Source organism: Furipterus horrens, unplaced genomic scaffold, assembly GCF_987537825.1.
Source record: "Furipterus horrens unplaced genomic scaffold, mFurHor1.1.pri manual_scaffold_4, whole genome shotgun sequence".
Classification (NCBI taxonomy): Eukaryota; Metazoa; Chordata; class Mammalia; order Chiroptera; family Furipteridae; genus Furipterus; species Furipterus horrens.
In genome coordinates this window covers 37,603,650-37,630,133 of record NW_028327174.1, presented here as the reverse complement: position 1 = coordinate 37,630,133, position 26,484 = coordinate 37,603,650, and the positions used below count along the sequence as shown (strand labels likewise).

General features: G+C 38.5%; 1 protein-coding gene and 1 pseudogene across 2 annotated transcripts in view; one reads left to right on the top strand and one right to left on the bottom strand.

Moving 5' to 3' along the window:
* CCDC91 (coiled-coil domain containing 91) overlaps nucleotides 1–26,484 on the bottom strand; it is a 458,769-nt gene that overhangs the window by 281,847 nt on the left and 150,438 nt on the right. The window contains exon 1 of one of the 2 annotated variants that reach the window (XM_090275501.1): nucleotides 14,231–14,413. The exons of the other annotated variant lie outside the window; for it this stretch is intronic. The gene's annotated coding sequence lies outside the window, so the exon portion shown is untranslated. Of the gene's footprint in view, nucleotides 1–14,230; nucleotides 14,414–26,484 lie in introns of those variants that run through there. 2 annotated transcript variants of the gene reach the window in all.
* LOC150011537 (large ribosomal subunit protein eL18 pseudogene) lies at nucleotides 9,229–9,855 on the top strand (annotated as a pseudogene).

Sequence of the window (26,484 nt, the reverse complement as noted above, 5' to 3'; positions counted from 1 at the left end):
TGCCCTTACTGGGAATTGAACCTTTTGGTGTATAGGACGATCCAATGAACTGAGTCCCACTGCCAGAGTTCTGTCTTACTTTTAAATTTTCTGTCATGCCTTTGTCCCTTTGCCCCCCAATAGCCTTATTTTTCCAGATTGTTACACAACAAAATGATTACATACTGTTTTGATTATTTTTTTCCCAAGCAATCAACAAGGGCATTAACCCAGCCTGCCCAGATTGACTTTATCATGCCCAAACTTAACTTCTCCTCATTATGCTGTTGGTAATCACAGTCCCTTAATGATCTGGGTCAAGTTCACATGTCCAGTCTCATATTCCATCTCTTCCAGCCATTCTGAAAAATTTGCCATTCTTTTTTTGCTCAGAACAATAGTTCATTAATAAACACTAATTTTTTGATTGGCTTACTGTCTTCAACTTCTCAAATAAATGAAAAAAATACGAAGCATACCTATAACTATGAATATAATTAGGTAGTTGATTCAAAATTGCTATTTCAGAAAATGTCCTAAAAAAATTCCTAGAGCTATTATACATACGATTCAAACATTCACAAACTTGGTTGATGTGCTAACTATTACTACACTGGGATATTAAGAGGAAACAATGAACTGGAGGACTTCAATACTCCCAGGCAATTTAATTTGGAACATATACATATGGACCAATGTGTGTGTTTATCAGTTATGTGTCCTGGTCTGTGCTAAGATCACTGCTGTCAGTATCACAATATACTATCATCTAGATCCTTTTCACATGTCCCCTACTAATATGTTAAGAACTTAATGCATGGCCATAATTTTCTTATAAAAAAATGGTACATGCACTATGAGTAACCTGAAGCAATGGTAGTGATATGAACAAAAGTGCAATTCTTCTAAGTGTTGGTTCCTTCACTATCGTTCATTTTTACAGATTTCCTGATGCTTATATTAGCTTAACAATATTCTAAAAGGCCAAAACTAAAAATATTTTATAATTAAAGTAGCATTCTATTTACATCTCTTACATGACTTTCTTTCTCAATATATGCATACACACACAATAAATTTCAGTTTCAGTTACACAGATAAACAGTAATTGTAACAGCAATGTTCTGACCAATTGCCCATTTTTTCATTTTAAGAATGAAGAATATTTAACTACATAAAAGAATGCTGCAGTTCATACACACACAAACACATGTCCCAGCTTCTTCACATATATAACCCATTAGTAGTGTTTTATTCAATTCTTATAATTGTCTTCCTCCTAGAAAGTTGAAAATTGGCCACAGTTCAATACACATAATACCCGAAAAGATGACACAACTTCTTGATTAGAATAACTTAGTTCTGTGCTATTTTTGAGGCACTATATATATATATATATATATATATATATATATATATATATATTCTTTTAATTATTCAAATATGCCCTGGCTGGTTTAGCTCAGTGGATTGAGCGTCGGCCTGCGAGCTAAGTGTCGCTGGTTCGATCTTCCAGTCAGGGTACATCAGAGAAGGAAAACTCTGACTCCAAAAAACCTCCGCTGCCTTGCGGCATACCTCTTCAGGGGAAAGGCTAAGGGAGTAAACCCCGACAGAAAATCCGGAGCCGGAGTCCCTAAGGCGGTTTGACGTTGTAGTCAACACCGGCAACTCCTGCGGCGCACCTGAAGCCAAGCTGTATTGACTCCGTCTTTCCCTTGGACCCTTCAGCTGCGAAGAGAGGGGGGGTCTGCTGCATGGGCAACAGCAGACCCTCCATATCACCCTGCCCAGGCTCTGTAGCTTCAGCTCCACTGGAGAGGACACTCCAGCGTCATCGCAAGATGTCGATTCAACACGGGAGGAGACAGATGCCGTGTCACTCCCGAGTCGGACTGCACAGCCATTCTCGGCGGTGCAGATAGACACTTAAGAAGCTACACCATCGTCTCTCGAGACGGACGGCTGCCGACGACGACGAATTATTCAAATGATGTTAAAGTAACTAAACTGCAGGAGGAATGGCAATTTGCTCTGCTTAGAAAATCACTATACATTTTCTAGGCCCGAAAACCAAGAAAAACTTGCTATATAATCCAACACCAAAGACACAGAGAAAGAAGCTACTAAGTGGTGGGGGGAAGCTCAGAAATGATTTGCCTGATTCCAGACCTCAGCATTGCTACACAATCACAATGGAAAGAATGTGTGGTAATTAACCAGCTTTTTAAAAGCTGAAAATATCCAGTCATTCTTTTTTCCCTAAAAACATTTTATAAAACGGTAAATGCTATAGTCTTCATGATTATTCCCTCAGTTTCCTTTACTTAAAAAAATAAAATAAAACAAACTAAGTACTGACTTGTGCTATTCACAATTTCTCCACTCTTTTTTTTATTTAAGCAGTACCTATGCAGATAGGATTCCATTTTTCATATTCATTGAATCTCTCCCCAGTGTACGATTAACATCTTAGTTTTCAACAAGTAGAATAGGGACATAATGATTATTTTCCATAAACTACTGTAAAGTGAAGCTGTGGTGAAAAAAAAAATAGAAGTTCAAAGAAAAATAGCTCTAACAATACCTGAGTTTTACTAAATACATTTAAGCCAAAAGCTCCAAAGAGCATCTCCATCTGCCACTGAAACTTCAAGCACCATTGGATCTGCAGGATCACATGATCCAAGTGACAGAGCAGCTTGCAAAAAACCGGTACCTATTGCAGCCTTTTTTTTGGTCTGGGTCCCATGCAAAACCTGCAGTTCTTGAACCACTCAGTAACAGGCCAGAGTACACACCCAAATAAGGAATATGTTGCCTCCAAAATTGAAAAGGGCACACTAAACAGGCACTGTACCCCTTTCATGGTTGTAGGAGGAGGAAAATGCAACAATTTACCTTTCTCCCTAGACGGGATAGCTTGACATACCCCACACCACTGGACCACTAGACATTTCACTTAGATTAAAAAGCTACTGAATTTTTGACATATTTATTTCCTACTCTCTATGACACTCAAATATCTTACTAGTAAGTCTAGAGTAGTTGCTGTTTCTTGCTCAATAGCTCAATTTTTTTTTTTTAAATGGCACCAATGCCATGAACTAGTGTATTATCTTGTGGAAAAGAAAGGTGATACAGACTCATGCAATCTAAATTATGACATAGGCCTGCCTGGACAGTTGATATATCCCAGAGGGAGGACAGTAAAGCTGTACTGCCGACCTTGCCAGCTGAAAGCAAAATACAGTCAGTCCTCCGTATCTATGGGTTTTACATCCATGTATTGAGTCAACCATGGATCAAAATTACTTGAAAAACAAATTCCACCCAGTCAAGATGGAGGCGTAGGTAGACACACTTCACCTCCTCACTCAACCACTGAAAGAATTACAACAAGATCTCAAAACTAATAACAGAGAGAACACTCAGAAAATCAAACTGCTTGTAAGTCCAACAACCAAGGATTTAAAGAAGACACATTCATCCAGATGGGTAGAAGGGGCAGAGTCGCAGAGATGGGTGGAGAGGTGGCTTGTCAGGTAAAGGCAGCAGCGGCAGCAGAACGAACAGGAGAGAGAACTTGGGAGGGAGCAATCCCAGCTCCAAGCCAGACCACACAGCCCAGGGTTCCAGCACTGGGAAGATAGACCCCTATTACCTCTGGCTGTAAAAAACAGTGAGGGTTGGGCGGCAGAGGAAACTGCCTGATTTTTGCCACTTAAAGGGTCAGCATGTTTCTTAAAATTTACACAAACCCACCACCTCTGGAATTCACCACTGGGGCAGCAGCTAGAAAGACACCACTCGCACATGGGAAGGGGGTGAAGTGACTAGAAACAGGGTGAGCACTGGGCAAACTGACAGAAGCCAAGCAGCAGCATTGTCCCTTCTCCAAGCCCTCATCACACAGACACAAATCGGTGAAGCATGTTGCCCTGCCCTGGCTATGAACTAAGGCTCCACATCACACAATTTACAGATGCCTTTGCTACATAGGCCACACTACTAAGACAGGGAGTAAAAGTAGCTTCACCTAATACACAGAAACAAACACAGGGAGGCTGCTAGATTGAGAAGACAAAAAAATATGGCCCAAATGAAAGAACAGAATAAAACCACTGAAAAAGAGTTAAGCAAAACAGAGTTAGTCAACCTATCAGATGCAGAGTTCAAAACACTGGTTATCAGGGGGAAAAATAAAGGTTACACTAAGTGAAATAAAGAATAATCCACAGAAAACCAACAGAGAAGGGAACAAAGCCAGGACTCAAACCAATGATTTGGAACAAAAGGAAGAGATAAACATTCAACCAGAACAAAAAGAAGAAACAAGAATTTAAAAAAAAACAGGGATAGGTTTAATAACCTCTGAGACATCTCCGTACATGCAAACATCTGAATCATAGGAATGTGAAAAGGAGAAGAGGAAGAGCAAAAATTTGAAAACTTACTTGAAAAATATAATGAAAGAAAAATTCCCTAATTTGCCAAAGGAAATAGACATACAAGTCCAGGAAGCAGAGTCCCAAACAAGTTGTACCCAAAGAGGACCACACCAAGTCATATCATAATTAAAATGCCAAAGTTTAAAGATAAAGAGAGAATTTAAAAAGCAGCAAGAGAAAAGCAGGGAGTTACCTACAGAGGAGTTCTGATAAGACTATCAACAGATTTCTCAAAAGAAACTTTGTAGGCTAGAATAGACTAGCAAGAAGTATTCAAAGTGATGAAAAGCAAGAACCTACAATCTAGATTACTCTATCCAGCAAAGCTATCATTTAGAATGGGAAGGCAGATAAAGTGCTTCCCAGACAAGGTGAAACTAAAGGAATTCATCATCATCAAGCCATTATTACAGGAAATGTTAAAGAAACTTATTTAAGAAAAAGAAGATCAAAACCATGAATATTAAAAAGTCAACAAACTCACAACTATCAACAATTGAATCTCAAAAAAAAAAAAAAAAATTAGGCAAACAACCAGAATAGGAACAGAATCATAGATATGGAGATCATCTGAAGGGTTATCAGCTGAAAGGGTGAAGGGGGAGAATGGAGAAAATGGTGCAGGAATTAAGAAGTATAATTGGTTGTTACAAAATAGACATGGGGATGTTAAGAATAATATAGGAAACGGTGAAGCCAAAGAACTTATATGCATGAACTAAGGACGGGGCAATTGCTGGAGGGAGGGGAGGGGGTACTGGGGGGGGCAGGCAAAGGTTGAAAATAGGACAACTGTAATAGCATAATCAATAAAATATATTTTTTAAAAATCCCAGAAAATTTCAAAAACCAAAACTTAAATCTGAATTGTGTTTAACACTATGCTGAAGTCACAGGAATAATGTGATATTAGCCATATTATGTTGTAATCTATATGCAAATACAGTATTCCCTCACTTATCGCGGGTATTGTTTCAGACCCCCCCACAAAGTAGGAACCTTACATTTATTCTACACTCTTAAACCTATGTAACTTTAACAACGTATGTATACAGTACCGCAAAACCCCACAATGTAGCAAAAAAATCCGCGATAATTAAATATATTTTTTAAAATCCCACGATACAGTGAGGCCGCGATAAGTGAACCACGATACAGAGAGGGACTACTGTACAGGGTAATATGCAATCTGATACCTTTTTATATAAGGAACTTGAGCATCCATGAATTTTGATATTAGTGGTGGTCCTGAAACCGATTCTCCACAAATACTGAGGGACTACTGCATTTCTATTGGACCTTTTTCACAAGGATGGAGAAAAAGACATGTACTAGATCAATACCTGCATACCGAGTACCAGAAGATATGTTCATTTGTTCAAGCAATAAAACCATATCTGGCACAGCAACTGTAATTGTAGTAATCTATTGGTTTGGCTAATGAAAATCAATTGTCACTTCCCAAGCGCCATCTGTCTTCTGCAAAAGCCCAACCTGATGAATGGGAAATGTGGTAGGAATCACCACCATGCATGCTTGAAGTCCTTGATGGTGGTCCTATTCTCTGCAATTCCTCCAGAAATGAGGTAGTGCTTTTAGTCACTATTTTATTAGGTAGAGACAGTTCTAGTGCTTCATTTTTCCTCTTTTCATCATCATAGGCTTTGCTCTACTGGTCAGGAAACCAATATGGAGACTCTGCCAGCTGCTGAGAATACCAGTTCTAATTATGCATTCCAAAAGTAAGAAAATAACCACAGATTGGTTTTGAAGGTAAATATCATCCCAATTTCTTCTACAGCATTGGAAATAATATTCCCAAGATTCTCGGGGACTACAAGATGCTAAGTCAGTTCAATGCTGGGTGGTGGGGAGGAAGTTCAGTTATTTTCAATTACTTAGGCATTAAAATCCACAAGTATAAGAAATAATCACCACGTCAAATACAAAAGAATATCCTGGGCTTCTGGTTCTCCTTCTTTACTAGGAAATCCTATTAACTAGAAAATTCAATTTCTCCAAGTAATACATTCAGGCATAACACATAGTAAGTGTCTGACAAATGTTTCTTTGCTTCCCCCTACAAAGTAATCATTTTGACCATTCAAATAACTTTTTAATCATAATTCACAGCCCTACCAAATGATTTTCTCCATTTTAACAGATCTAATTATGTAAGATGAAATGGCATAATATTCACTTGGTCAAAAGTTCATCTGGTTTTTCCCATGAGATGGCTCTAGTAGCACTTAACTGGTTTTCTTTAACTTCATTCAAAACAATTTTGTTAGACTGTATTGTGACAGCTATCAGATCAACATGCATTAAAAAAAACTTATCAAAGTTGGTTAATTTTTGTATAACCATTTTAATATTGAAGGTGAGAGAAAACAAGCAAAACTTTCAGCATATTATACTTTATTATTTCAAGAAAGGTAAAAACTCAACTGAAACAAATAAAAAATGATTTATGCAGTGTATGGAGAAGGTGCTGTGACTGATCAAACATGTCAAATGTGGTTTGTGAAGTTTTGCGCTGGAGACTTCTTGCTGGATAATGTTCCAAAGTCAGGTAGACCAGTTGAAGTGGAAAGCGATCAAATCAAGACACTGAGAACAATCAATGTAATACCACTCAGCAGATAAATGACATAATTCAAAATATCCAAATCAATAAAATTATTGGTGAAGTTATTTTACAGAAGAAAACTAAAGAGACTTTTTGGCCAACCCAATATAACAGCTAATAATACTCAATGACCATGCAAGACAAAGAATACACAGTTAACATGAAGAGCTTGAAAAGTCCTTAAACAAGCAAACAGCAACATTACCAACAACAAAGAGCAACAATAACAAATGATGAGGAAGAGAAAAAATCTGATTTCCTGAGTTGAAAATTAAAATTTTTTTTAAATGTCTAATTTTCAACTAAAATTATGAAATAGATATACAAGAAACAAGAAAATATAGCCCAAACACAGAGGGAAGAAAAAGCAGTCAATAGAAATTGCTCCTGAGGAAACACAGACTTACTAGACACAGGCATTAAAATCAACTACATTATATATGTTCATAGATACAGTCTCAAATCACTAAAGGAAACTATACCGAAATAACTAAAGAAAAGTATAAAAATTTATCACAACATAAATACTAATGAGAAGATAGAAATAATAAAAATGAAATAAATAGAAAATCTAGAGTAGAAAAGTACACTAACCGAAATGAAAAATTCACTAGAAGGCATCAATGGCACATTTGAGCAGATACAAGAAAGAATCAGTGAACTTTATGATAGGTCAATTGAGATTATCCAATGTGAGGGACAGAGAGAAAAAAGAACAAAGAAAAATAAATAGAGCATCAAAAACCTGTGGAAACCCATCAGGCTTATCCATATATACCTTATGCATATTGGGAGTACCAGAAAGAGAGGAGAAAACGTGCAGAAAGAATATTTGAAGAAATAATGCTAGAAAAAATTGATAGAAAACATTAATCTATATTTCCAAGTAGAATAAACTTAAAGAGATCTACACTTCAACCTATCACAACCAAATTTTCAAATGCCAAAAACAAAGAAAAAATGTTGAAAGCAAAGAGAAGCAACTCATCATTTCCAAGAAACCCACACACAGTAAGATTTTAATCAGATTTCTCACAAACAACCATGAAGGTCAGAAGACAGTGGGATGATACATTTAAAGAGTGAAGAAAAAAAATTGTCAACTAAGAATTCTATATCCAGCAAAACGGATCTCCAAAAATTAAGAGAAAATTAAGACTTCCCCAGATAAACAGAAACAAGAGAATTTTAAGACAAACTATAAAGCTACACGAATGAAGACAATGTGGTTTTAGCCAAAGAAGACACGCAGACAGATGCAAGAGAATTAAAAGCCCAAAAATAGATTCACACATACAGTTAACTGATTTTTTTGACAAAAAAAAAATTATTGAAGAAAGGGTAGTAAGAATGGTCTAGGCTGCTTTCAAATTGCTGCTTTTTGCACTGAGTCCCCATGTGAATGGGTGTGTGTGCAATCCCTTTAAGAGTGGAGTCTAGCTCTCTACAGAGAGATATAGAAACACCGATGTAAGAGAGAAACATAGATTGGGTCCCTCCCTGACTGGGGATTGAACCTACAACCTAGGTATGTGCCCTGACCAGGGATTAAACCCGCAACCCTTTGGTGTATCAGGTAATGCTCCAACCAACTTAGCCATCAGCCAGGGCTGTTTATTATTATTTTGTTTACAGTAATGGTCATAACATGCTCATCAAACTCAGGAGAATAGATGAACATAGTGAGAACTTCAAAAAAGAAACAGAAAAATGAGAAAGTACCAAACACAACACACAGAGCTGAATAATACAATTAACTAAACTAAAAATATCACTAGAGGGAATCAATAACAGACTAGATGATACAGAAGAAAAAATCAGCAACCTGGTAGACAAGGTAGTAGAAATCACCCAAAAAGAACAACAAAATAAAAACAAAAGAATTTATGCCCTGGCTGATGTGGCTCACTTGGTTTGAGCGTCGTCCCATAGACTGAAAGGTCAATGGTTTGATTCCCAGTCTAGGCACATACCCAGGTTGCAGGTTCAATTCCATGTCAGGGCGCAAACAAGAGGGCAGCTGATCAATGTTTCTCTCTCACTTTGATGTTTCTCCCCTTTCCCTCTTCCTCTCTCTCTAGAAACAATGAAAAAAAAAAAAAAAAGTCCTCAGGTGAGGATAAAAAAGAAAAAAAAATGTTTAAAGATGAAGATAGGGTGGTGGAGCAGAAGGCGGCATCATGGGAGTCAACATCCGCCACAACAAAGACCGAGAAGTTCGGCGCAAGGAGCCCAAGAGCCAGGACATCTACCTAAGGCTGTTGGTTAAGCTATACAGGTTCCTGGCCAGACGAACCAACTCCACCTTCAACGAAGTGGTGCTGAAGAGGTTGTTCATGAATCGCACCAACCGGCCGCCTCTGTCCCTTTCCCGGATGATCCGGAAGATGAAGCTTCCTGGCCGTGAGGTAAAGACTGCTGTGGTTGTCGGGACTATAACCGATGACGTGCGAATCCAGGAGGTGCCCAAACTGAAGGTTTGTGCACTTCGTATGAGCAGCCGCGCCCGCAGCCGCATCCTCAAGGCTGGGGGCAAGATCCTCACCTTTGACCAGCTGGCCCTGGACTCCCCCAAGGGCTGTGGCACCATCTTGCTTTCCGGTCCTCGCAAGGGCCGAGAGGTGTATAGGCATTTCGGCAAGGCCCCCGGAACCCCTCACAGCCACACCAAGCCCTACGTCCGATCCAAGGGCAGGAAGTTCGAGCGCACACGAGGCCGGAGGGCCAGCCGAGGCTACAAAAACTAACCCCAGATCCTACCTTGTTATTAAAAAGATTTTGGATGCTGAAAAAAAAAAAAAAAAGATGAAGATAGTTTAAGGGACTTGTAAGATATCTAGCCTTTCAATATTCGCATTATAGGTGTCCCAGAAGGAAAAGAGAGAAAGAGAAAGCTGTTGCAAACCTACTTAAAGACCTTCTAATCTGGGTAAGAAAACAAACATCAAGGTCCAGGAAGCACAGAAAAGTCCCAAATAAGATAAGCCCAAAGAGATCCATACCAAAATACATTATAATTAAAATGTCAAAAGTTAGAAGTAAAAAGGGATCTTAAAAGCAGCAAGGAAAAACAACTAGTTACGTACAAAGAACCCTGAATAAGAAAATCAACTGATTTTTCAGCAGAAACTTAGTAAGCCAGAAGGAAATGGCATGATATATTCAAAGTACTGAATGAAAAAAACTTCCAACCAAGATTACTCTACCAAGAATGATTATCATTCAAAATTGAAGGATAGACAATTTCCCAGAAAAGCAAAAGTAAAAGGAGTTCATTGCCACTAAACTGGCCTTACAGGACACATTCAAGAGCATTCTTTAAGCTTAAAACAAAATGCCATAACTAGAAATAAGAAATATATAAAAGAAAAAAAATCTCACCAGTAAAGGTAAACAAACAGTAAAGGTACTAGAGTAATCACATAAAGCTAGTATGAAGGTTAAAAGATAAAAGTAGTAAAATCGATTATATTAAAGGATATACAAAAAAAGGATATAAAAGATGTCCTCAAAAACATAAAATGTGTGGGAGAGGGGTGTAAAAATGTAGTGCTTTTACAATGTGTTCAAACTTAGCTGACGGTCAAGTTTAACAGAGTGTGTGTGTGTGTGTGTGTGTGTGTGTTATAATATATGAACCTCATGGTAGCCACAAACAAAAAACCTATAATAGCTGCACACAAATAATAGGGAAGGAAACTAAATATAACACTAAAGAAAGTCATCAGACCACAAGGGAAGAGAGCAAGAGAAGAAGAAAGAAACATAGAACAAAAGCAACCAGAAAGCAATGAACAAAAATGGCCATAAATACATACCTATCAATAATTACTTTCAATGTAAATGGACTAAATTTTCCAAACAAAAAGACATAGGTAGCAGAATGAATATTAAATAAAATCCATCTATATGCTGTCTACAAGAGACTCACTTAAGATCTAAAGACACACAGTCTGAAGTGAAAGGACAGAAAGAAAAAGATATTCCATGCAAATGAAAACAATAAAAAAGCTGGAGTAGCAATACTTCTACCAGACAAAACAGACTTTTAAAAAATAGTTTAACAGAAGACAAAGAAGGACCTTACACAGTGATAAAGTGGTCAATCCAATAACAGGATATAATATTTGTAAATATTTATGCATCCAACATAAGAGTATCTAAATACATAAAGCAAGTGTTAACAGACATAGAGAGAAATTAACTACAATATGGTCTAAGAATCCCACTTTTTGGTACTTATCCAAAGGAAATGAAATCACTGTTTCAGAGATATCTGCACCGCATAATCATAGCAACATTACTCACAAAAGCCAAGATAGAAACAACCTAAGTGTCCATAAAGTAGATGGCTAGATAATATATATATATATATGATTTAGAGATAAATATATATAGACACACACACACAGAAATATTATTTAGCCATAAAAAAGAAAGAAATCCTGCCTTTTGCAACAGCATGAATAGAACTTGAGGGCATTTTGCTAAGTGAAATAAGTTAGATGGAGAAAGGGAAATACTGTAAGACATCACTTAAAGGTAGATTACAAAAACATCCAAACTCATAGAAACAGAAAGTACAATGGTAGTTGCCAATGACTGGGAATAAGGGAAAAGGGTAAAAAATTCCAGCTATAATATGAATAAGTTGTGGGGATCTAATGGACAGCATGATGACTATAACAATTCTGTACTATGTACAGTATTGAAATTTTTTTTAAGAGAGTAGATCTTAAATACTATCACAACAAAAAACACAGGTAATTATGTATTATGTGAGGGGACAGAGGTGTAACTAACCTGATCATGGCAATCATTTTGCTAAATATATGTGCATCAAATCAGCACACTGTATACCTTAAACTTACATGTTATATGCCAATATCTTAATAAAGCTTGAATAAAATGCAGAAGCAAAAAAATTAAAATACTCAAAAGATTTGAAGAAACACTTCACCAAAGAAGATTTACACGACTATATGCACTTGTTAAAGTTTATAGAACAAGATACTAAAACTGATTTTTAACTTGTATATTATACCTCAATAAATCTAAATTTTAAAAGACACAAGGCTACCCTTTGAAATATATACATCAAATTAAATGAGCTAAATCAGCTTACTGGGTGTGGGATTGGGGAGACACAGTAAGAAAACCAAAAATCCTTAGAAATATTGCAAATCAAAAAAACTGATTTACCATTCATAAATAAGAAAAAAAACAGGTATTAATACAAAGAGCTAATCTAAAGATAGGTACCTTTTAAAAATTCTCATTATTTAGTCAGAAAAATAAGAAAACTTGATGAACTTTCAGGAAAGGCCAAAAGTCACAGGGAACGGGTGATAAAGGAGCACTATGATCATGAGCTAGAATTTGGAAACAACTTACCTAAACACTCTCCTTCCAATGCACTCCCATCCCAACGTCTGCTATCAAGAGAAGGGCGATAAACCTTCAAAGAGCTTTCTTTATTCATAACAATCTTATATATTTTACAAATCTTACACCTACACCTAGAGGTACAAGATAAAATGCCTCTTATTAGGCAATTTCCTATCTGTCCACTTTTCAGACCAACTAAATTGGTAACCATCTCTATTCTTTTTTTTACTGCCCTCCAAAAAGGTGGTATCCCTTCTGTGATGACTTTTCTGCACTTTCTTTTTGTCTGGTATTAAGTATTAAAATGATTAAAGTAAAAAGTTCTTTAGTTTTGAGCTGATCACTCCAATTAAAAGATACATTTTTCCATTTAATAAACGTTAAGAGGTAAGTTGTAAGTTTCATCACTTTTGTTTTCTTTATGTTTACTCCATTTGGCTTATCCTGTTGCTAAGAAACCAGCTCATAGTAAGATTTCCCAGCTCACAGAACAACCTCTTAGCCTGCTTGGAGGATACCAAACTTTGTAACCAGGGCAATTCTCAGCCACACAATTTATGGGCTACCCAGCACCACATAGGTGTGCCCTCAGTGGCTCCTCCCTGCTCCATTTACCTAACAGGAACAGTAAAGCCCTAATCCCAGCCCTGAATGCAGCAGAAATTGTAGCAGAGGGCAAATGGGATGGTTAGAAGAGTAGAGCTCTCCTATGGCACAGAAAATAAATAATTTATAGACAGGCCCTGTCATCCCACCGAACTAACTATTCTGAGTATTTTGCCTTAAATTGTTGGGTGAAAAGTTAGCCCATCGCAATAACAAGATGAAATGTCAGCCCACCCCAATCACTCCACCGAAGAACATGCAAACTATTTCCAAAACCCATCATCCAACTGCCTCCCTGATATTTAAAGAGGAAAGTGGCATCAGCATCTGCCCAGTTCAGAGGAGGAGGGAAGTAAAAGAGGAGGAATTCATAAGGAGCCGCTGAGTCACCAATAACTGTAGCCAGAACTTTACCCTCCAGGAAATCAAGGCTCTGCCCCAAGTCTCATCAGGGAAGCAAGTGAGAGAAAGTAGCAGCAGCAACATCATCATCCTACCAAAAAAACACTCAGTGAGCTTTTAATAGAGTTGCCACTCCTTACAGTGAAGCCCGAGAAAGAGGTTTGAGGTCCAAAACTTCCCTCCGCGGTACACAACAAGGGCAGATGGAAAAACATCTTTATTGTGGGGAAAGGGGGCGCACTAATGGGAATGAAGGATGCCTCACTACTTGGAAACGTACTGCCTCTTGCCTTAACCCTGAAATGCCACTTTTATTGCAACAAGTTGCTGACGGACACAGTAGACTTTTTGCCCCGGTGGACTTGGCAAAGTAGAAGGGGAAACATAAACCAGGCGCGATCGGTGAAAACTCGACAAGGATCACTTTCGGTTCGGTGGGAGTTTCTGTGACACAATAATCACGTGTACTTGGGCGCAGACTTCCGAAAGCATTCGATTCTGAAACGTGCAGGAGCCGAAACCTGCCGGCGACAGCAAGTGCAAGTGGGCACTCCCTGCGAGAGTGGGGGGAGCAAGGCTGGGTTCCAGCAGGAGGCGGGCCACGCCCCCGACTCGGATCCCGGCGACCTCCGGGGACGAGGCCGGAGCAGGCGGGCAGCGCTCCCCACCCGGGTGGGGCACCCCCGACCTGCGCCCAAGGCGCCTCCAGGCGTACCTCCTGCCTCGAGCGGCCCGGGTACCCAAACCCAGGCCCAGAGGGCGAGCGTCCATTTACCTGCTCCCTGCTCCCTCTCGCCGCCGCCGTCGCCGCTGCTGCTGTCACGCCGCTGAGCTACGCAGTTAGGAGAGCCACCCCCCAGCACACAGACCCACAGCGCACACCTTGCGCGCGACCCTAGCCACACGAGTTGGGGTAGCCCGCACACTGCCCGGCTTCAAACACCTCTGCCCCCGGAAGTTGATTTCCGCTCAGACCCGCCCAATGCTGCGGCGCGTCACTCAACGCAACATGAGAGTCACGTGGTCCCAGGCTGAGGCCAGAGCTGAGGGTACCATGCATGCTCTCAGCCCATGCACTCCTGGCTTGAGTGGTCGGCAGAGGGATGCCCTCTGAAAGGGGGTGACTCAGGAGCGGCCTCCTGTTTGTTACAACCTAAGTGGCAGGCCTTGTTTCTATGCCTAATCCATGCAAATAAAACCATCCCCAAATGACACTCCCATTTGGGACTCTAGAATTGTTCTTGGAAGAGCTGGGCCTAATCTTTCACCACCTCCAAGCAGAGTACAATAAGAACTGGAACTGAGCTAAGTGTGTGATATGTAGCTAAGTGCTCAAGAAACCATTAACCAGGCAGCTGCTCCATCTCATCTTTGCATATATGAACTCTCCACCACTTGGAATGCACCTAAACCAAGAGCCTCTCCAGACCAATACTATCATGCATGACTTCAAAGAACTCTGCTCTACAATTGCTTCTTGTCCTCAGCTCCAGAGCACAGCGAGTTATACATGCCATCTCTGTTTCAGAGACAGTTTATTTTCAGCTACCAAGCTACCCCCTTTTTTCTAAGCCTTCAAGCAAATAGTTTTTCTGGGAGAAAAGAAAAGAGAATGACAAAACTGATTAAGAGTTTTATTTGCAAGAAAGCATGGTTATATAGATTTTTCTTGGTCCATTTCAGACTCTCAATAGTTGCTGAAAACAGTCAACTAGCAGGCCACTTGTTAAAGATTATTCCATTTTGACATGGGAGGGATCTGGAGAACATTTATTAAACAATTTTTTAAATATGTTTATTGATTTTAGAGAGAGAGGAAGGGAGAGACAGAGACAGAAACATCAACGTGAGAGAGAAACATTGTCTGGTAGCCTCCCATATGCCCCCAACCATGGATGGAACTTCCAACTTTCTGGTGTACAGAACGACGTTCCAACCAACTGAGCCACATCAGCCAGGGCTATTGAACAATTTTTATGAGTGTATACCATGTACTAAGCCAAGTTGTGGCAATCCAAGAGTGAACAAGATCCACTCAAGATCTGTGTTTTCCGGAGTTTAAAATCTATTAAGAAACACAGGTAACCTGGGAACAAACTTAAGTCTCTGGAATATTCACGTTAATTGTATAACAGGCATTCTTTAGCATTTTGGGGAACATTATTTTCTCATCTTTGTGTAGAGCAAAACTTGCTCAAACCAGTAATAATCTCTGCTCTGTACTGCAGATGGCATATGTCAAAAAGGAATCCTGACAGCCCTCCAGTAAGTGTTGGATCAAGTGGTTAGCAAGCAGTTTCGGTGTGGAACACAAGCATCACCTCTTCTGCACCCCTTTTCCTGTGACTTCCTACTTTGTGTACAGAGCAAACAGATTTCTGTTATAGGAAATACTCCACTTTCTTACACATATTTGTTTACCTATCTACTTGACCACCAAGAAGTCAAAGACCATTTCTCCTTTGTATATTTGGCAATCTACTTCTCATTTGCCTTTGTATCTCCAACAATCTAGCATGGTGTCTAGCAGTTAGAAGAAAGGTATAAAATAAATGTTTCTTAAACAGAGTAAAATTATCTTCATATAATTCTATGTCTCCTATCTCTTTGTGCTGGAAACATCAGATGAGTTTCTGGGTGTTTCCACTAATAGATCTACATGCTCAGTTTATCCCACCTATACTTAATAATATTCAATAAACAGGTTTCTGATTTCTGTTAATAGAAGCTAATTTTTATTGAGCACTTGCTATGTGCCTGTCGTTAGCATACAAATCCATTATCTAATTTGTCACTACCATAATCCTCAAAAGTAAGTGTACTAATATATTAACTTTTTAGATAAAGATACAAACATAAGGGAGAGTAATTTGACCAAGTGGCAAGCAGGATTCAAAGCCAGAGCTGCCCAACTTTTCACATCATTTGTTTATCGGTGAATTCAAATCTTGCCATGTCCATAAAATCTTTCTCCTCTCCCCACAGTAATCTGTGCCTTTTATTTTTTATTAACCCTGTGGAGGTCATGGCTGATCTGAGAAATACAAACTCTTTTCTTAAATATTGTTACATGTATCGGGTGCATAGGTTCAAGGTCATGACTAGCTTGAATGTTATGGCTCAACATTAGTCACATGCAAATGCATATGTATCTCTGAGATCAGCAGCAACCTCCAGCATTAAATGTACAATTCATATAGTCACAGAGCTCTACATCCAACAAAACAATCCATTTTAGAACATTTCATAACCTCAAAACAAATCCTTATACAGTTGGTCAGTCAGCTAAATTCCTCCCATCTCCCACTTTATTTCTATGCAACCACTAATCCACTTTATGTCAAGGTAGATTTGAGCACTTGGACATTTATGTCAAGGTAGATTTGAGCTTTTGGACATTTCATGTGAAGGGAATTATGCAATATGTATTAGTTTATAACGAGCTTCTCTCACTTTGCATCGTGTTTTCAAAGTTTATTAATACATTCATCAACTGATGGGCATTTTAATTGTTTTTTAGTTGTTTGCACTTTTGGCTATTGTGAAGAATGCTTCCATGAGCATTAATATGAAACTTTTCGGTCAACATATATTTTCATTTCTATTGGGTATATACCTAGAAATGGAATTGCTGGGTCATAGGTAACATTATGTTTAACCTTTTGCGAAACTGCTAGATTATTTTCAAAGTGACTGTACAATTTTACATTCTCATCAACAATGAATAAGTGTCCTAATTTCTTCATAGTGACTCTTCTTATCTCCTCTAGAATTTATAACTCTTTTACTTTTCAGGGTACCTTCCATAAGCTATCTTGTTTGATTATTTACCTTTTTTGTATATGTATCTACAGGTCTGTTATGCTAGTAAGTTGTGACCCTCTAAGATGAAAACCATGTTCCTACTCTCAAGAGGATCAAGTTTTAAGAAAGATATAGACAATCAAATGAGATATTAGAATGATAATAAGCATCAAAATCAAGATTATTTTTTATAGCAACATTATTTATTTATTTTTTTTCCAGATTTAATGTTTTATTGATTAAAATATTACATTTGTGCCAATTTCCCTTCCCTCTGCTCCCCTCCACCCGGTGGCCCCCCTCCCTCCAGTTGTCCCCCCCTTTTAGATTATGTCCATTAGTTGTGCATACAGTTCCTCCCAACCTCTCTCCGTCTATTCCATTCCCTCCTACCTTGATCCCCAATTCCTATATCATCTCCCTCCCTTTCCCCATTCCCCCTCCCTGTTGACCTCCCCCCAATTTGCTTCCCGTACCCACAGTTCCTTTTCCACTCTCGTTGCCTATTTAGTTTGCCTTTGTTTCATCTCCCTAGCTTCTGTTTTTTTTAAACCAGTCCCTTTAACATCTCATATAACAGTGGTTTGGATCTAATGAACTCTTTCAGTTTTATTTTGTCCTGGAAACACTTTCTCTGTCCTTCTATTCTGAATGACAATTTCGCTGGGTAGAGTATTCGTGGTTGTAGGTTTTGGATTTTCATTACTTTGAATATTTCTTGCCAGTCTCTTCTTGCCTGTAGGGTTTCCCTTGAGAAGTCAGCTGATAGTCTAATTGGGACCCCTTTGTACATAATTCTTTTCTTCTCTCTTGCTGCTTTTAAGATTCTCTCTTTATCTTTAATTTTTGACATTTTGATTATAATGTGTCTTGGAGTGGTTCTCCCTGGGTCCAGTCTCTTGGGAACTCTCCTTGCTTCCTGGACCTGCAAGTCTATTCCCTTCCCCAAGACTGGGAAGTTCTCCTTTATTATATTTTCACTCAATTTTTCAAGTTCTAGTTCATCTTCCTCATTCTCTGGCAAACCAATGATTCTTATGTTGGGCCTTTTATAACTGTCCCAGAGGTTTCTGATCCTTTCATTGTTGCTTCCCATTTCCTCTCGATGCATTGGTTGACTGCTTGTTCCTTCTCCATATTCCAGTTTGTTGAAATGAACTCTGGATTTTATTTCCTTTCCTTCTGTCTCGTATGCGGTTTTGTTCCTTTCGTTATGAAAGTTTTTCGCTTCTTTCATATCTTTTTCCAGCTCTTTTGTGAATTCTGTAAGCCATCTGTTAACAATGGCCCAGAACTGAACCTCTGACAGGTTTCTTATCTGTTCATCTGTCAGGTTCTCTATCTGCTGTCTGGTGAGTTGTGTCACCGGTATTTCTATAGTTGTCTGCCTCATTTTGACAGATGAGTTTTGTTTTCTTGGGCCAGCTGTCGGGGGCAGTGCCTGTGTACGCGTCACAAATCAGCGACCGGCCGGCGCCTGCCTGTCCGCGACCTATTTCGCAGCCCTGTGGTGCTTTCTTTGGGGGCAGGGGTCCAAGATGGATTCACACAGTTATTCAGCTAGGAGACCGGGGTCCGTCCTCCCGCCCCCCTGGGCCTCACTGTTCAAGGCGATGCGGCAGCCGCTCTCCCCAGCGCCGGAGTCGCTCACCGGCAGGGGCTTGGCCGCCGGGATTCCTCGCCGGGGTCGCGCACCGCCAGGGGCTTGACGGATCCGGGATTCCTCACCGCCCGCTGTTGTCCAGGTGAGACCGCAAACAGCACTGCCCTCTTTAACTCTTACCTGCCCAAATGGCACCGCTGGTTTATAACTTCATATGTTGGACTTCCGTGTAGTTTTATTTTCTGGAATTTCTAGTTATCCTTTGTTTTGAAGTAGTTGTATTCCTCTCTAGTTGTAGAGGGAGACCTAGCGTGTCCGTCTAAGCCTCCATCTTGGCCGGAAGTCCTCTCAAGATTATTTTTTAAATGTGGAGGAAAAGGGCCTCATTCAATCATGTTAAACAGAAAATATTCCTCATAAAATGTAAAGCTCAAGATGAGTCTTAAAGAATCAGTAGAAATTGGCCAAGCTAAAAAAAAACTAAAGTATGTCCCAGAAAAAGGGACATGTACTTTTGGATGTATTTCCTTGCCTGTTTTAGATGTGGAGGTATGTATAGTGTGTAGGTAATAAATATATAAAAGACCAACAGGTACATGAAAAGATGCTCAATATCCATAGTCATTAGGGAAATGCAAATTAAACTAAAATGAGACATCACCTAAAACCTTTTAGAATGACCATCATCAAAAAGACAAGAGATAGATGCTGGCATGGATGTAGAGAAAAGGGAACCCTTGTGGATGGGATTATAAATTGGTACAGTTACTATTGAAAACAATATAAAGCGTCCTCAAAAATTAAAAATAGAACTACCATATGATCCAGCAATTCCATTTCTGGGAGCATATCCAAAGGAAACAAAACTGTAGCTTGAAAAGATATTTGCACCCCCATGTTCATAACAACATTATTTACGATAGCTAAGATATGAAAACAACCTAAGTGCCTATCAGTGAATGAATGGTTAAGAGAGTTTTGTATATACAGAAAATGGACTACTATTCAGCCATAAAAAGAGAAAATCATACCATTTACAAGTACATGGATGGACCTTGAAGGCATTACAGTAAGTAAAATAAGTCAGACAGAGAGACAAATACTGTATGATCGTACTTATATGGAAGAAAGAAAGAAAGAAAGGAAGGAAGGAAGGAAGGAAGGAAGGAAGGAAGGAAGGAAGGAAGGAAGGAAGGAAGGAAGGAAGGAAGGAAGGAAGGAAGGAAGGAAGGAAGGAAAAGAAAGAAAGAAAGAAAGAAAGAAAGAAAGAAAGAAAGAAAGAAAAGAAAGAGAGAGAGAGAGAGAGAGAGAGAGAGAGAGAGAAAGAAAGGAAAGAAAGAAAGAAAGAGAGAGAGAGAGAGAGAGAGAGAGAGAGAGAGAGAGAGAGAGAGAGGGAGGGAGGGAGGGAAGGAAGGAAGGAAGGAAGGAAGGAAGCAAGCAAGCAAGCAAGCAAGCAAGCAAGCAAGCAAGCAAAGAAATGAGATCAGACTTGTGGTTACCAGAGACTGCAGGCAGAGGTTGAGGGGAGTAGGAATTAGATAAAGGTGGTCAAAAAGTAAAAACTTTCAGTTTTAAGATAAATAAGTACTAGGGATATAATATAAACATGATGACTATAGCTAACACTGCTGTATGATACATAAGAAAACTGGTAAGAGATTACCCCTAACAGTTCTTATCATAAGGAGAAAATTTGTTTTTTCTTTATTGTATCTATATGAGAAGATGGCTATTAGCTGAACCTATTGTGATAATTGTTTTAAAACATGTATAAATCAACCCATGATGCTGTATGCCTTAAACTTATAGAGTGATGTATGTCAAATATTTCTCAATAAAACTGCAGGGAAGGAGTTCCCATCACAAGAAAAGAAACTGTAATAGTGTGTGGTATGGATGTTAACTAGACCTGTTGTGTAGTTTATTTGCTGTTAACTAAATTCAGACTGGCAGGGCATGAAGGAAATAGAAATTCCAAGATGTAAAAATTTGAACTAGCCATGGTCTCTGGCCATGGTTACCTGCCTATAAAAATTAACAAGAAACAAATAGTTTTTCTAAAAAACTAATATTAAAAGGAAAATATATTGGTTTATAAACTACAAGCCTGATTGATAATAGCCTGGTTTTTTTAATCCTTATATCTGTATACTCAACTCAATAGGAAATGAGCTGCCAAAATAGCGTAACCTTCTGAAAAAAACATCTTCACCAACGACCATATCAGATGGGGCCATAAAGGACACAGAGCAAAACAGTAGCTGCCCAAAGAACATGCACCACTGCCAGCCAGGAGTCCTCACTCTTTTTCTTTACAGAATGTGACAGGGATCACTGACCACTGTGCAATGCTTCCAAATTTCCTGTTTTTAGTTGGGAGTTTTTATTGCAATTACTTTGTCTTTTCTCTTTTATTGCATTTTGCATTTTGGGGGGAGTAGATAATTTCTCATTGGTTAATAGACCATAAGAAACTCCAGATGAAGCTAACACATGTTATAGGTAGAAAGAAGATATTTGCTAATTACAGTAAAAAGGTATACTACAGATGACCTGGTAGTAATTATCAAAAACATGCATTTTCCCCATTGTGTAGCATTCAGGTAGATTGAGTTAATATTGACCCCTTTCCAGAGTAAGTCCCATTTGGTATAAGCCAGCAATTACTCCCAACCTCCTTGCCACAGTTTTTGGGGGATGGGATGGGAGGAGGGAACACAGCCCTAAGTCAATCACAGCTGTCCTCTAACCATATGAAATGTCTCGGGGTTCATCCAACAAGAATAAAGCTCAGGACAATTGTTCAATGGTTGTTGGAAGGAAGTTTCACTTTTTCTGAGGATAAAGGTGATAAGCATGTAATCGCTAGTGCTTTTAAGAATCATCTTGTGACCATAAAGGAAACCAGTCTGAGACAAAGCAGATAAGGCTAATATAATTTAGATAAATGGAATTGCATGAAGTTTTGATCAAATCACTTCTAAAGCTTCCTTTAGCTCCACGGGACTTCTCATCTATGTAAACAATTTCCATTTATTACTTAATACAGTTTGAATTCAGTTTTCTGTTACTTTTAATCCCCAAATCTATAACTGTTAGAAGAATTCTCTATCTCTAGCTTCACTGTAAATGTCAGAAAATGTATTGTCATTTCTTAAAATGGAGAAGAGCCTTATCTACCATCTTCCTTTTGTCCATGCTTATGGTAGAGTAAAATAATAAAATGAGCTACTGTCCCTGAGAGCAATCTTTTAGATTCTTATGATGCTCAGCTTTCACTTTAAACCAATGGAAAACTATTTCAAATATTGACTTACCACATTGTATATAAAGTAGGTAAGGAGTAAACTGTGGAAGTTTTAGTACCTTCTAGTCCTTCATCCATCTGGTCACCTTTGAATGCTGTGCAGCATGTACCCATTTATGAAATCCTCCTTAGGACATACCTAATCCCTAACTTCTCACTCTTTTCAAAATTGTCATTGGCAACTGTTTAGTTTGCACAGTTTAGCTTGATTCATAACTGGACAAGAATAACTCCCTTAGTGTTTGAAAATATGAACTGCTTCTATTATTAACTTAGGAGCTAATACACAAAAGAGAGCCCAAGCCAGAAAGAGAAACAAAACAAGCCATCATGTCATCTATTTAATCATTACAATAAATTAATAAAAATGAATTTACATGATCAGTTGTTTTTAATTATGATCTCCAAATAATAACTCAGAAATGTGGTGACTGTAGATTGAAATCATATGTATCTACTCTATTTCCTTTATTCTTCATTATATCCTAAAAAATTAACTTGCATATGTGGATATAAACTTTCTAAAAACATTAAAAATGAATTCTGCAATATTTTTATATTATGGGTTAATTCTAACACCTAAATTACTCACATAATTCTCAATGCTTAATTGAATATCATATCTGTAGCTGCTAAACACTGCTTTTATGGTGCATATTGAAAACTCAGAAAGTAAGCTAGATTTTATCAATATAGCATCTATATTAAATGATCATGTTGCTTCTTTAAAAATTACTCTCTAGTTTTTGTAGAAGGAGCAAATAATACTCTGGGCAGAAGACCATGCAAGAACTTCTATAATTAAGATAAATGGAGTTTGAATTAAACTTTTCAAAAATTTTTTGGTACACCACAAAATTAACACATCATGAGAAAACTCTAAAGTTTGAAAAATGGAGTTTGAAAGAACACGGTCAAACCCCAGGCAACAGTCTCCTGAGAGTCTGATCACTCTTTTAAGTATACCAGAAAAAGCAAAGTGTTTCATATGAAAAGTAGAAGCACCTTTTATTTATTTCTCTTTCTTAACGGTTAGGTATTAAATGACTCTAACGATAAAAGAATTTTGTGTCCTTATGTCTGACTTTAGCATAGAAAAAACAATCATTCAAACATCTGAAAGTTATCCCTGTTGGAGACCAGCTCTGCCTATATATTTGTTACATTGTCAATTCAGGATTAACTAACTTACACTTTAAATTATAAATAAAGAAAAGACTAGTCAACTTTTTTAAACAGATTTCTAAGGTTGAAAGCATAATCATAAGCATTTAAAGAAAGCACAGTGTATCGAACCTGTGGGAACTAAATCTGTTTCTGGCAATAAGCCACAAACATGCTGTTTTTGAGGGGGACAGGAGGAATTTCCTAACAGATTAAGCATTGTTTTGCCTATTATTCATATAATATGGTTTTGTATTATATAATACATTTATCAGAATCTTTGCTTAAAAATATGTATGATAAACTCCAGTACCATATAATAATTTGACTGATTTTTCTACCTAAAGTTGTAATGTAGTAAACATTAATAATGCATTTAAATAATGATGCCTAGAGATTGTGGCAATAAAATTACCTTTTACATTAGTGAAGATTTTTTAAGTAAAATTAGGTTTATGAGATGCTCCATATCTGGGCTCTTATGGAAATGTTTTATAATCAGGCTCCTGAGTAAAATATGGGTTATATGAGTCTTAATTTTCTATCTCACATAAAAACATAAGCATATGCAGTCCAGGGCTGATATGGTGGCTCCATTGATTCCCAGTCCACCCTCCTTACATCCTGTTGCTCTCCCATTGTTAAAAAATGGCCTCCTTTGCATGGTCTAATACACCTGCTCCAGCTCATGCCGTCACATCTTCATTCTAAAGGACACAATAAGTGAAAGGGGTAAGTGAAAGTAGTACCTCTTTCTTTTTTAGTGCAGAATACAGAAGACAAACATTTCCCTTGCCAGGCAGCCATGCCTAGCTACAGGGGAAGCTGGGAAATGTCTTCTTCAGCTGGGCAACTGTGGGGCCTGCTAAAACTCAGAAACTCTATTATAAAAGAGGAAGAGAATAATATACACTGGGGAACAATCATCAATCCCTCTCACATTCAGTTCCATAAGAAACTCTTTGCCTCTCTCTCCTCTGCTTCACTACTGCTACTGCTTTGTTAATATATATTGATTCATTCCATGTAAATGTACACTGGATGACTTCTGGTCCTATAATCTGAGTGGGATGGAAAAGAATGCATTCACAGAACCAATGGCTATACCATGCACCTAAGGCTGTATGAATTCATTGATTTACCTATAACAAAAGTACCACACCTGGCATCTTTAATAGCTGTTGTAAACAATAGTATTTCATTGAGTTTGTGATAGTCTGTGGTCTTCTAGAATTCATCCATTTTCCACAGGAGCCAGGCAAGTGAATCAAAAGGAGATATGATGGGGACCACCACCCCTGAATCCTTTAGATCCAGCATCAGCAAACATCTTCTGAAAGGAACCAGATAGTTAATATTTTAGACATTGCAGGCCATGTTGCATCTGTTGTAACCAGTGTATCCATTGTAAGCTAAACCTTGAACAGAACTCCATGATTTAAGTGCCTTTCATATTTTCTCACTTTAACCAGGGGTCCAGATGATGTGTTAGATTTTCTGGTAAAATTATCAACTATGACTCAGAGCCCAACTACTTATGAAGTCTTTTGTTACACATTACCTGAAGAAATGCCCGTTGATCTCATTTGAGAAGGACTGTAGGAAAGAAACCATAACCAGGTACACTTGCCATAGCTGCATATGGCCCAACCCCATGGGGACCTAGCCCCTTTGATTAATGGATTCTGGGTCTGAAAACTGGCTACATAAATTGGGCAAGGGATTATGACACTTTCATTTTTGTGGCCACTCAGCCTCCCAGGAATCCTTGATTTCTTCTGTTAGTACATGCTGAGTGATGCTATTTTCACTGCCTATCTATTTTGCCCCTAGGTTTGTCACATTCTATTGACTTCTTCCATAACTTTGTGAATCTTGGCTGTTATTCTCACCTTATTGGCCACTGCAATAAATGAACACTCCTGGCTTCTGGCATGTAAGTGCCACTACCCGGCCTCTACTGCTTCAGGGTCCTAGCATCTCCTTTGCTATCAATGAGTCAAGTCTTCTGCTGTCATCTCTGGCCCACAGAGCACCACCAATTTATTGTTTAGTGATATTGGTGTTTCTCTCATGAACACATTCTTTACAGCCTTAATAAATTTGTTGTCCTCTGGACCTTCCCATGGAATACATTCACCTCACCATCTGCCAGCCATATTTGTGTATCTGTTCCAGCATGCTTATTTTTGTGAGCTTCTCTCTTCTCCATTCTTCTGCCATGGTGGCCCTAGCATTTCAACTTTGCTTAGCATAATCTATCTGTCTTGGTTGAGTTTATATCATCTTTGAAATTCAGCCACTCTAACTATAACATCTTGATCATGGTCCTCAGCTTTCTCCAGTCTCTCTCTGGCAGAAAATAAGAGCTTTTTTTGTTTGTAATCAAAGATGCCCTCTTGTCTTCCCAGTTGGCTTTTAGTTGCTTGTTATTCATTCTCAACTATTTACTATCCTTCTGTAGAACATCAGTAGAGCGGCTTAGCAATAGCCATCCAATCCCATTAACTTTATAGCTACCATATTCTCCATATATCTCAAGTGTGTGATCCATTTGGCCAATTCACCAACAGTGAACATTTTAATGATTGAACCTACCTATGGCCAGGGAGTGTCTGTGCTCCACCTATCACCAGTGATAAGGTTTTTATTACCAGCAGACAATGAATGATTCAGGCAAAAATATTATCTTATCCCCTACTTCAGGAAGCAGAAGCTGAGATAGAATTTGACAAGCAGGATGCTTATTAGAGATCAAAATTTTGATAGGAAGGAAAAAAGGAACCAGTATTGAGCAGACTGATACATTGACCAGTGATGTAGGCAGAACAGAGTTTCTGCCAACCGAGCAGAAAGTCCTGGAACAAATATATCTTTCAGAGTCCTGCATCAGGTCAAAATGATCAGACCTTTGTATTACCACTTCTCTCAGTCACCAGAAACAGATTACCTTGTGAAGGATATGAACTTTGTATAGGCAGGTTTTTGTACTGTGAAGATCCTAAGAGCAGACAGCTATAGAATGATAACTATACCTCCTGCAGCTGGGTAGAAAGTTCTACTTTGAGAAGAATCTGATGGTGAATCTTTGTATCTAGCACATTGAACCACTGGCAATTTTCTTCAATGCTGAAGCATTCTCATCTTTGTG